This window comes from Arachis stenosperma, chromosome 1, assembly GCF_014773155.1.
Source record: "Arachis stenosperma cultivar V10309 chromosome 1, arast.V10309.gnm1.PFL2, whole genome shotgun sequence".
Lineage (NCBI taxonomy): Eukaryota > Viridiplantae > Streptophyta > Magnoliopsida > Fabales > Fabaceae > Arachis > Arachis stenosperma.
In genome coordinates this window covers 67117839-67126630 of record NC_080377.1, presented here as the reverse complement: position 1 = coordinate 67126630, position 8792 = coordinate 67117839, and the positions used below count along the sequence as shown (strand labels likewise).

The 8792-nt window shown below is 40.0% G+C and overlaps 2 non-coding genes across 2 annotated transcripts; one reads left to right on the top strand and one right to left on the bottom strand.

Annotated features, from left to right (window-relative positions):
- The first annotated feature begins 932 nt into the window (after positions 1-932).
- Positions 933-1040, top strand: LOC130951272 (small nucleolar RNA R71). Its single transcript, XR_009073902.1, has one exon. It is a non-coding gene; the product is annotated as a small nucleolar RNA R71 (small nucleolar RNA).
- A 5277-nt stretch (positions 1041-6317) lies between these two features.
- On the bottom strand, positions 6318-6425 carry LOC130955440 (small nucleolar RNA R71). The gene has a single exon (XR_009076750.1). It is a non-coding gene; the product is annotated as a small nucleolar RNA R71 (small nucleolar RNA).
- Positions 6426-8792: the final 2367 nt, after the last annotated feature.

The following is an 8792-nucleotide window of genomic DNA, read 5'->3' as shown; positions in this document are numbered from 1 at the left end:
TCATCAGAGCTCATGAATGGCAGAAGTAAGTCCAATGGAATCTCTATGGTCTCATTTTGAGCCTCAGATTCCCATTGTTCCTCATTGAGGAACTCAGAGGGGATTGGTGCACGCCCACTGAGGTCTTCCTCAGTGGCGTCCTCCTCCTCTCTTTCCTCTCCATATTCGGCCATGTTGATGGCCTTGCACTCTCCTTTTGGATTTTCTTCTGTATTACTTGGGAGAGTACTAGGAGGGAGTTCAGTAACCTTCTTGCTCAGCTGACCCACTTGTCCTTCCAAATTTCTGATGGAGGACCTTGTTTCATTCATGAAACTTTGAGTGGTCTTTATTAGATCAGAGACCATTGTTGCTAAGTCAGAAGTATTCTGCTTAGAACTCTCTGTCTGTTGCTGAGAAGATGATGGAAAAGGCTTGCCATTGCTAAACCTGTTTCTTCCACCATTATTGTTATTGAAACCTTGTTGAGGTCTCTCTTGATTCTTCCATGAGAGATTTGGGTGATTTCTCCATGAAGAATTGTAGGTATTTCCATAGGGTTCTCCTAGGTAATTCACCTCTTCCATGGAAGGGTTCTCAGGATCATAAGCTTCTTCCTCAGATGAAGCATCCTTAGTACTGTTTGGTGCATTTTGCATTCCAGACAGACTTTGAGAAATCAAATTGACTTGTTGAGTCAATATCTTGTTCTGAGCCAATATGGCATTCAGAGTGTCAATCTCAAGAACTCCTTTCTTCTGACTAGTCCCATTGTTCACAGGATTCCTTTCAGAAGTGTACATGAATTGGTTATTTGCAACCATTTCAATCAGCTCTTGAGCCTCTGCAGGCGTCTTCTTCAAATGAAGAGATCCTCCAGCAGAGCTATCCAAAGACATCTTGGATAGTTCAGAGAGACCATCATAGAAAATACCTATGATGCTCCATTCAGAAAGCATGTCTGAAGGACATCTTCTGATTAATTGTTTGTATCTTTCCCAAGCTTCATAGAGGGATTCTCCATCCTTCTGTCTGAAGGTTTGGACTTCCACTCTAAGCTTACTCCATCTTTGTGGTGGAAAGAACTTTGCCAAGAAGGCATTGACTAGCTTTTCCCAAGAGTCCAGGCTTTCTTTAGGTTGAGAATCCAACATATTCTAGCTCTGTCTCTTACAGCAAAAGGGAATAGCATCAGTCTATAGACCTCAGGGTTAACCCCATTAGTCTTGACTGTGTCACAGATTTGCAAGAATTCAGCTAAAAACTGATGAGGATCTTCCATTGGAAGTCCATGGAACTTGCAATTCTGTTGCATTAGAGAAACTAATTGAGGCTTAAGCTCAAAGTTGTTTCCTCCAATGGCAGGGATAGAGATGCTTCTCCCATAGAAGTCGGGAGTAGGTGCAGTAAAGTCACCCAGCACCTTCCTTGCATTGTTGGCATTGTTGTTGTTTTCGGCTGCCATGGGTTCTTCTTCTTTGAAGAATTCGGTCAGGTCCTCTAAAGAGAGTTGTGCTTTGGCTTCTCTTAGCTTTCTCTTCAAGGTCCTTTCGGGTTCAGGATCAGCTTCAACAAGAATGCCTTTGTCTCTGCTCCTGCTCATATGAAAGAGAAGAGAAAAAGAAAATGTGGAATCCTCTATGTCACAGTATAGAGATTCCTTGAAATGTCAGAGGAAAAGAGAAATAGAAAGAAGAAGGAGAAGAAGAATTCGAACTTTAATTAGATAAGGTTCGAATTGTGCATTTAGAAGGAGTGGTACTCCATAAATAGAAGGATGTGAAAAGGAGGGAAGAGAATTTTCGAAAATTCAATCAAAAGATTTTGAAAACATTTTGAAAATTTGATTGATAATTTTCGAAATTTGAAAGTGGAAGAGAAATCAAGTGATTTTTGAAAAAGATTTTGAAATTAGAAACTAAAAAGATTGGATTGAAAACTATTTTGAAAAAGATGAGGTTAAAAAGATTTGATTGAAAAGTTATGGTTTTAAAAAGATGTGATTGAGAAGATATGATTTGAAAACAATTTTAGAAGATATGATTTGAAAACAATTTGAAAAGATATGATTTTAAAAATTAATGACTTGCCTAACAAGAAAAGATATGATTCAAACATAAAACCTTTCTCAACAGAAAAGGTAACAAATTTGAGATGTTCAATCAAATCATTAATTGTTAGGAAGTATCTTTGAAAAAGGAAAGAAATTGACTTTGAAAACATTTGATTGAAAAGATATGATTTGAAAAAGATTTGATTTTGAAAAACTTTGAAAACTTGAAAAAAAAATTGATTTGAAAACAAAATCTTCCCCCTGGCACCATCCTGGCGTTAAACGCCCAGAATGGTATACATTCTGGCGTTTAACGCCCAAAATGCTACCTCTTTGGGCGTTAAACGCCCAACCAGGTACCTGATGAGCGGATAATTTGTATACTTTTTGGCATTGTTTTTAGTATGTTTTTGATATCTTTTAGTTAGATTTTAGTACATTTTTATTAGTTTTTATTTAAAATTCACTTTTCTGGACTTTACTATGAGTTTGTGTGTTTTTCTGTGATTTCAGGTATTTTCTGGCTGAAATTGAGGGACCTGAGCAAAAATCTGATTCAGAGACCAAAAAGGACTGCAGATGCTGTTGGATTCTGACCTCCCTGCACTCGAAGTGGATTTTCTGGAGCTACAGAAGCCCAATTGGTGCGCTCTCAACGGCGTTGGAAAGTAGACATCCAGGGCTTTCCAGCAATATATAATAGTCCATACTTTGTCCAAGATTTGATGGCCCAAACCCGCGAAGCAATCCGGCCTCAGGAATTCCAGCGTTAAACGCCGGAACAGGAATAAAAGTTGGAGTTAAACGCCCAAACTGGCATGGGAGCTGGCGTTTAACTCCAGAAAAGGTCTCTACACGAATTTCCTTGATTGCTCAGCCCAAGCACACACCAAGTGGGCCCGGAAGTGGATTTTATGTCATTTACTCATTTCTGTACACCTTAGGTTACTAGTTTACTATTAATAGGACCTTTTACTATTGTATTAGTAGACTTTGGTAGCTATCTTCACTTTTATGCTATCTTAGATCTTTGGGAGGCTGGCCATTCGGCCATGCCTGGACCTTATGCTTATGTATTTTCAACGGTGGAGTTTCTACACACCATAGATTAAGGGTGTGAAGCTCTGCTGTACCTCGAGTATTAATGCAATTACTATTGTTCTTCTATTCAATTCCGCTTGTTCTTTATCTAAGATATCACTCGTTCTTCAACCTATGAACAAGGTGACTGACAACCATTCTTGTTCTACAAGCATTCGAGGCTTTAGTGAATATCTCTTGGATTCCTGATTGCACGATGCATGGTTGATCGCCTGACAACCGAGTGCTCGCCTGACAAACGAGCCAGCCATTCCGTGAGATCAGAATCTTCGTGGTATAGGCAGGACCTGATGGCGGCATTCAAGAGAATCCGGAAGGTCTAAACCTTGTCTGTGGTATTCTGAGTAGGATTCAATGATTGAATGACTGTGACGTGCTTCAAACCCTGAGGGCGGGGCGTTAGTGACAGACGCAAAAGAATCACTGGATTCTATTCCGGCCTGATTGAGAACCGACAGATGAATTCCGCTATGACCGTGACAGGGGCATATGCAATCGCTTTCACTGAGAGGATGGGAGGTAGCTGCTGACAACAGTGAGACCCTATACGAGCTTGCCATGGAAAGGAGTAAGAAAGGATTGGATGAAGGCTGTAGGAAAGCAGAGAGACGGAAGGGAAGGCATCTTCATACACTTGTCTGAAGCTCATACACCAATGATATACATAAGTATCACTATCTTTATCTTCTATGTTATTTTCGTTCATCACCATATATATCTGAGTTTGCCTGACTAAGATTACAAGATGACCATAGCTTGCTTCATTACTAACAATCTCCGTGGGATCGACCCTTACTCACGTAAGGTTTATTACTTGGACGACCCAGTGCACTTGCTGGTTAGTTGTGCGAAGTGTGTAATGCCATGGTATTGAGCGCACCAAGTTTTTGGAGCCATTACCAGGGATTATGAGAGTTGTGAAAAAGTATAGTTCACAATTTCGCCGACCAAGTTTTTGGCGCCGTTGCCGGGGATTGTTCATGTTTTGAGCAAGCTTTTGGTAACATCAGAGCCAGATCCGGCAACAACATCAAATTTTGGTGTTATTGCCCGGGATTGTTTAGGCTGGACAACTGACGGTTCATCTTGTTGCTTAGATTAGGTATTTTTTTTTCGAAATTCTTGAAGGTGAATTCTAGAGTTTCATGATGATTTGTTGAAATCTGGCTGGCTGAGAAGCCATGTCTAATCTGATTGGACCGAGGTTTCAACTTATCACCACAAGAGCTTGTTGATTTCGTATCAATCTTGCTCTTGGAGCAGTGATCTGCTAAGATTTGGCTGACCTTTGGTCATGTCTAGTGTTTTGGACCGAAGCTTTCCTTGAAAGCTTGGCTGGCTGTGAAGCCATGTCTAATTCCTGGACCGGAGTCTTAGACTAGCATTGCACTGATTCCTGGAATTCTCATTAAGAATTTTGATACCTTTTTCCACTTAATTTTCGAAAATCACAAAAAAAATTACAAAACCATAAAAATCCAAAAATATTTCTTGTTTGAGTCTAGAGTCTCATCTTAAGTTTGGTGTCAAATGCATGTCTTTGTTATATTTTTCGAATCCATGCATATATTTTGTGTTCTAATCTTTGAATTCTATTGACTTGAAGTATTTTTTTGTGTCTCATATGCATTCTCATATTGTTAGTGTCAGTAGTACACAAACTGCTAAGTTTGGTGTCTTGCATGCATTGTTATTTGATTCTTGTTGCATTTTGATTATTAAAAATCCAAAATATTTTTAATTTGTGTCTTTTCAAGTCAATGATACAAAGAATTGAAGATTTAGAACATACTGCAGAGGAATTATACAGAAAAAGCTGAGCATTCAAAAATGCCCAGTGAAGAAGGCAGACTGGCGTTTAAACGCCAGCCAGGGTACCTGGTTGGGCGTTTAACGCCCAAAGAGGTAGCATTTTGGGCGTTAAACGCCAGAATGTATACCATTCTGGGCGTTTAACGCCAGGATGGTGCTAGGGAGAAGATTTGTTTTCAATCAATTTTTTCAAATTTTCAAAATCAAATCTTTTTCAAATCAAATCTTTTCAATCAAATGTTTTCAAAATCATTTCTTTCCTTTTTAAAAGATACTTACTAACAATTAATGATTTGATTGAACATCTCAAATTTGTTACCTTTTCTGTTGAGAAAGGTTTTTAATGTTTGAATCATATCTTTTCTTGTTAGGCAAGTCATCAATTTTTAAAATCATATCTTTTCAAATTGTTTTAAAATCATATCTTTTCAAATAGTTTTCAAATCATATCTTCTCAATCACATTTTTTTTCATATCTTCTTAACCACATCTTTTCAAAATAACTTTCAATCAAATCTTCTTAATTTCTAATTTCAAATTCTTTTTCAAAAATCACTTAATTTCTTTTCCACTTTTATTTTCGAAAATTAATTAATGTTTTTCAAAATAATTTCAAAATTTTCACTTGATTTTCGAAAATAAACTTCCCTCCTTCCACATCCTTCTATTTATGGAGTGCCACTCCTTCTCAATGCACAATTCGAACCTTATCTAACTAAAGTTCGAATTTATCTTCTCCTTCTTCTTTCTATTTCTCTTTTCCTCTGACACTTAAAGGAATCTCTATACTGTGACATAGAGGATTCCACATTTTCTTGTTCCCTTCTCTTTCATATGAGCAGGAGCAAGGACAAAGGCATTCTTGTTGAAGCTGATCCTGAACCTGAAAGGACTTTGAAGAGAAAGCTAAGAGAAGCCAAAGCACAACTCTCTTTAGAGGACCTGACCGAATTCTTCAAGGAAGAAAACATGGCAGCAGAAAAAACAACAATGCAAACAATGCAAGGAAGGTGCTGGGTGACTTTACTGCACCTACTCCTGATTTTTATGGGAGAAGCATCTCTATCCCTGCCATTGGAGCAACAACTTTGAGCTTAAGCCTCAATTAGTTTCTCTAATGCAACAGAATTGCAAGTTCCATGGACTTCCAATGGAAGATCCTCATCAGTTTTTAGCTGAATTCTTGCAAATCTGTGACACAGTCAAGACTAATGGGGTTGACCCTGAAGTCTATAGACTGATGCTATTCCCTTTTGCTGTAAGAGACAGAGCTAGAATATGGTTGGACTCTCAACCTAAAGAAAGCCTGGACTCATGGGAAAAGCTAGTCAATGCCTTCTTGGCAAAATTCTTTCCACCACAAAGATGGAGTAAGCTTAGAGTGGAAGTCCAAACCTTTAGACAAAAGGATGGAGAATCCCTCTATGAAGCTTGGGAAAGATACAAACAATTAATCAGAAAATGTCCTTCTGACATGCTTTCTGAATGGAGCATCATAGGTATTTTCTATGATGGTCTCTCTGAACTATCTAAGATGTCCTTGGATAGCTCTGCAGGAGGATCTCTTCATCTGAAGAAGACGCCTACTGAAGCTCAAGAACTGATTGAAATGGTTGCAAATAACCAATTCATGTACACTTCTGAAAGAAATCCTGTGAACAATGGGACTAGTCAGAAGAAAGGAGTTCTTGATATTGACACTCTGAATGCCATTTTGGCCCAGAATAAAATATTGACTCAACAAGTCAATTTGATTTCTCAAAGTCTGTCTGGAATGCAAAATGCACCAAACAGTACTAAGGAAGCTTCATCTGAGGAAGAAGCTTATGATCCTGAGAACCCTTCCATGGAAGAGGTAAATTACCTAGGAGAACCCTATGGTAACACCTATAATTCTTCATGGAGAAATCACCCAAATCTTTCATGGAAGAATCACGAGAGACCTCAACAAGGTTTCAATAACAATGGTGGAAGAAACAGGTTTAACAATGGCAAGCCTTTTCCATCATCTTCTCAGCAACAGACAGAGAGCTCTAAGCAGAATAATTCTGACTTAGCAACCATGGTCTCTGATCTGATCAAAACCACTCAAAGTTTCATGACTGAAACTAGATCTTCCATTAGGAATTTGGAAGGACAAGTGGGTCAGCTGAGCAAGAAAATTACTGAACTTCCTCCAAGCACTCTCCCAAGTAACACTGAAGAAAATCCAAAAGGAGAGTGCAAAGCCATAAACATGGCCGAATTCTGGGAGGAAGAAGAGGCAGTGAACGCCACTGAGGAAGGCCTCACTGGACGTCCACTGGCCTCTAATGAGTTCCCCAATGAGGAACCTTGGGAATCTGAGGCTCAGACTGAGACCATAGAGATTCCCTTGGACTTGCTACTGCCTTTCATGAGCTCTGATGAGTATTCTTCCTCTGAAGAGGATGAGTATGTCACTGAAGAGCAAGTTGCCAAATACCTTGGAGCAATCATGAAGCTAAATGACAAGTTATTTGGAAATGAGACTTGGGAAGATGAACCTCCCTTGCTCACCAAAGAACTGGATGACCTGTCTAGGCAGAAACTGCCTCAAAAGAGGCAGAATCCTGGGAAGTTTTCTATACCTTGTACCATAGGCACCATGACCTTCAAGAAGGCCTTGTGTGACTTAGGGTCAAGTGTAAACCTCATGCCCCTCTCTGTAATGGAGAAATTAGGGATCTTTGAGGTGCAAGCTGCAAAAATCTCACTAGAAATGGCAGACAACTCAAGAAAACAAGCCCATGGACTTGTAGAGGATGTTCGGGTTAAGGTTGAAAACCATTACATTCCTACTGATTTCATAGTCCTAGAGACTGGGAAGTGCATGGATGAATCCATCATCCTTGGCAGACCATTCCTAACCACAGCAAAGGCTGTGATTGATGTTGATAGAGGAGAGTTGATCATTCAAGTGAATGAAGAATCCATGGTGTTTAAGGCCCAAGGATATCCCTCTATCATCATGGAGAAGAAGCATGAAGAGCTTCTCTCAAACAGAGCCAAGCAGAGCCCCCACAGTCAAACTCTAAGTTTGGTGTTGGGAGGCCACAACCAAAATCTAAGTTTGGTGTTGAAACCCCACATTCAAACTCTAAGTTTGGTGTTGGGAGGTTTCAACAAGGTTCTGAGTGTTCTGAGGCTCCATGGGAGTCCTCTGTCAAGCTAATGACACTAAAGAAGCGCTTGTTGGGAGGCAACCCAATGTTTTATAATTAATTATTTTCTTTTGTTATTTTATCTTTTTTGTAGGATGATGATCATAAGAAGTCACAAAAACAATGAAAAAAGCAAAAACAGAATGAAAAACAGGAAGAAAAACAGCACACCCTGGAGGAAGATGCTGCTGGCGTTCAAACGCCAGTCAGCCTAGCAGTTGGGCGTTTAACGCCCAGTCTGGCACCTTTCTGGGCGTTTAACGCCAGAAAAGGGCACCAGACTGGCGTTAAACGCCAGTAAAGGGCAACAACCTGGCGTTAAACGCCAGGAATGGGCACCAGCCCGGCGTTTAACGCCAGAAATGGGTCAAAACGTGGATTTTGATGCCATTTGGTGCAGGGATGACTTTTCCTTGACACTACATGATCTGTGGACCCCACAGGACCCTACCATCACTCTCTCTCTTCTTCCCCCATTCACCAATCACCTCAACACCTCTTCCCCAAAAACCCCTCACCTATCAAATCCCATCTTTCTCTTCACCACTCACATCCATCCTTCATAAAACCCCACCAACCTCACCCTTCAAATTCAAACCACTTTCCCTCCCAAACCCACCCTCAAATGGCCGAACCTTTACCCCCCTCTCTCCTATAAATACCCT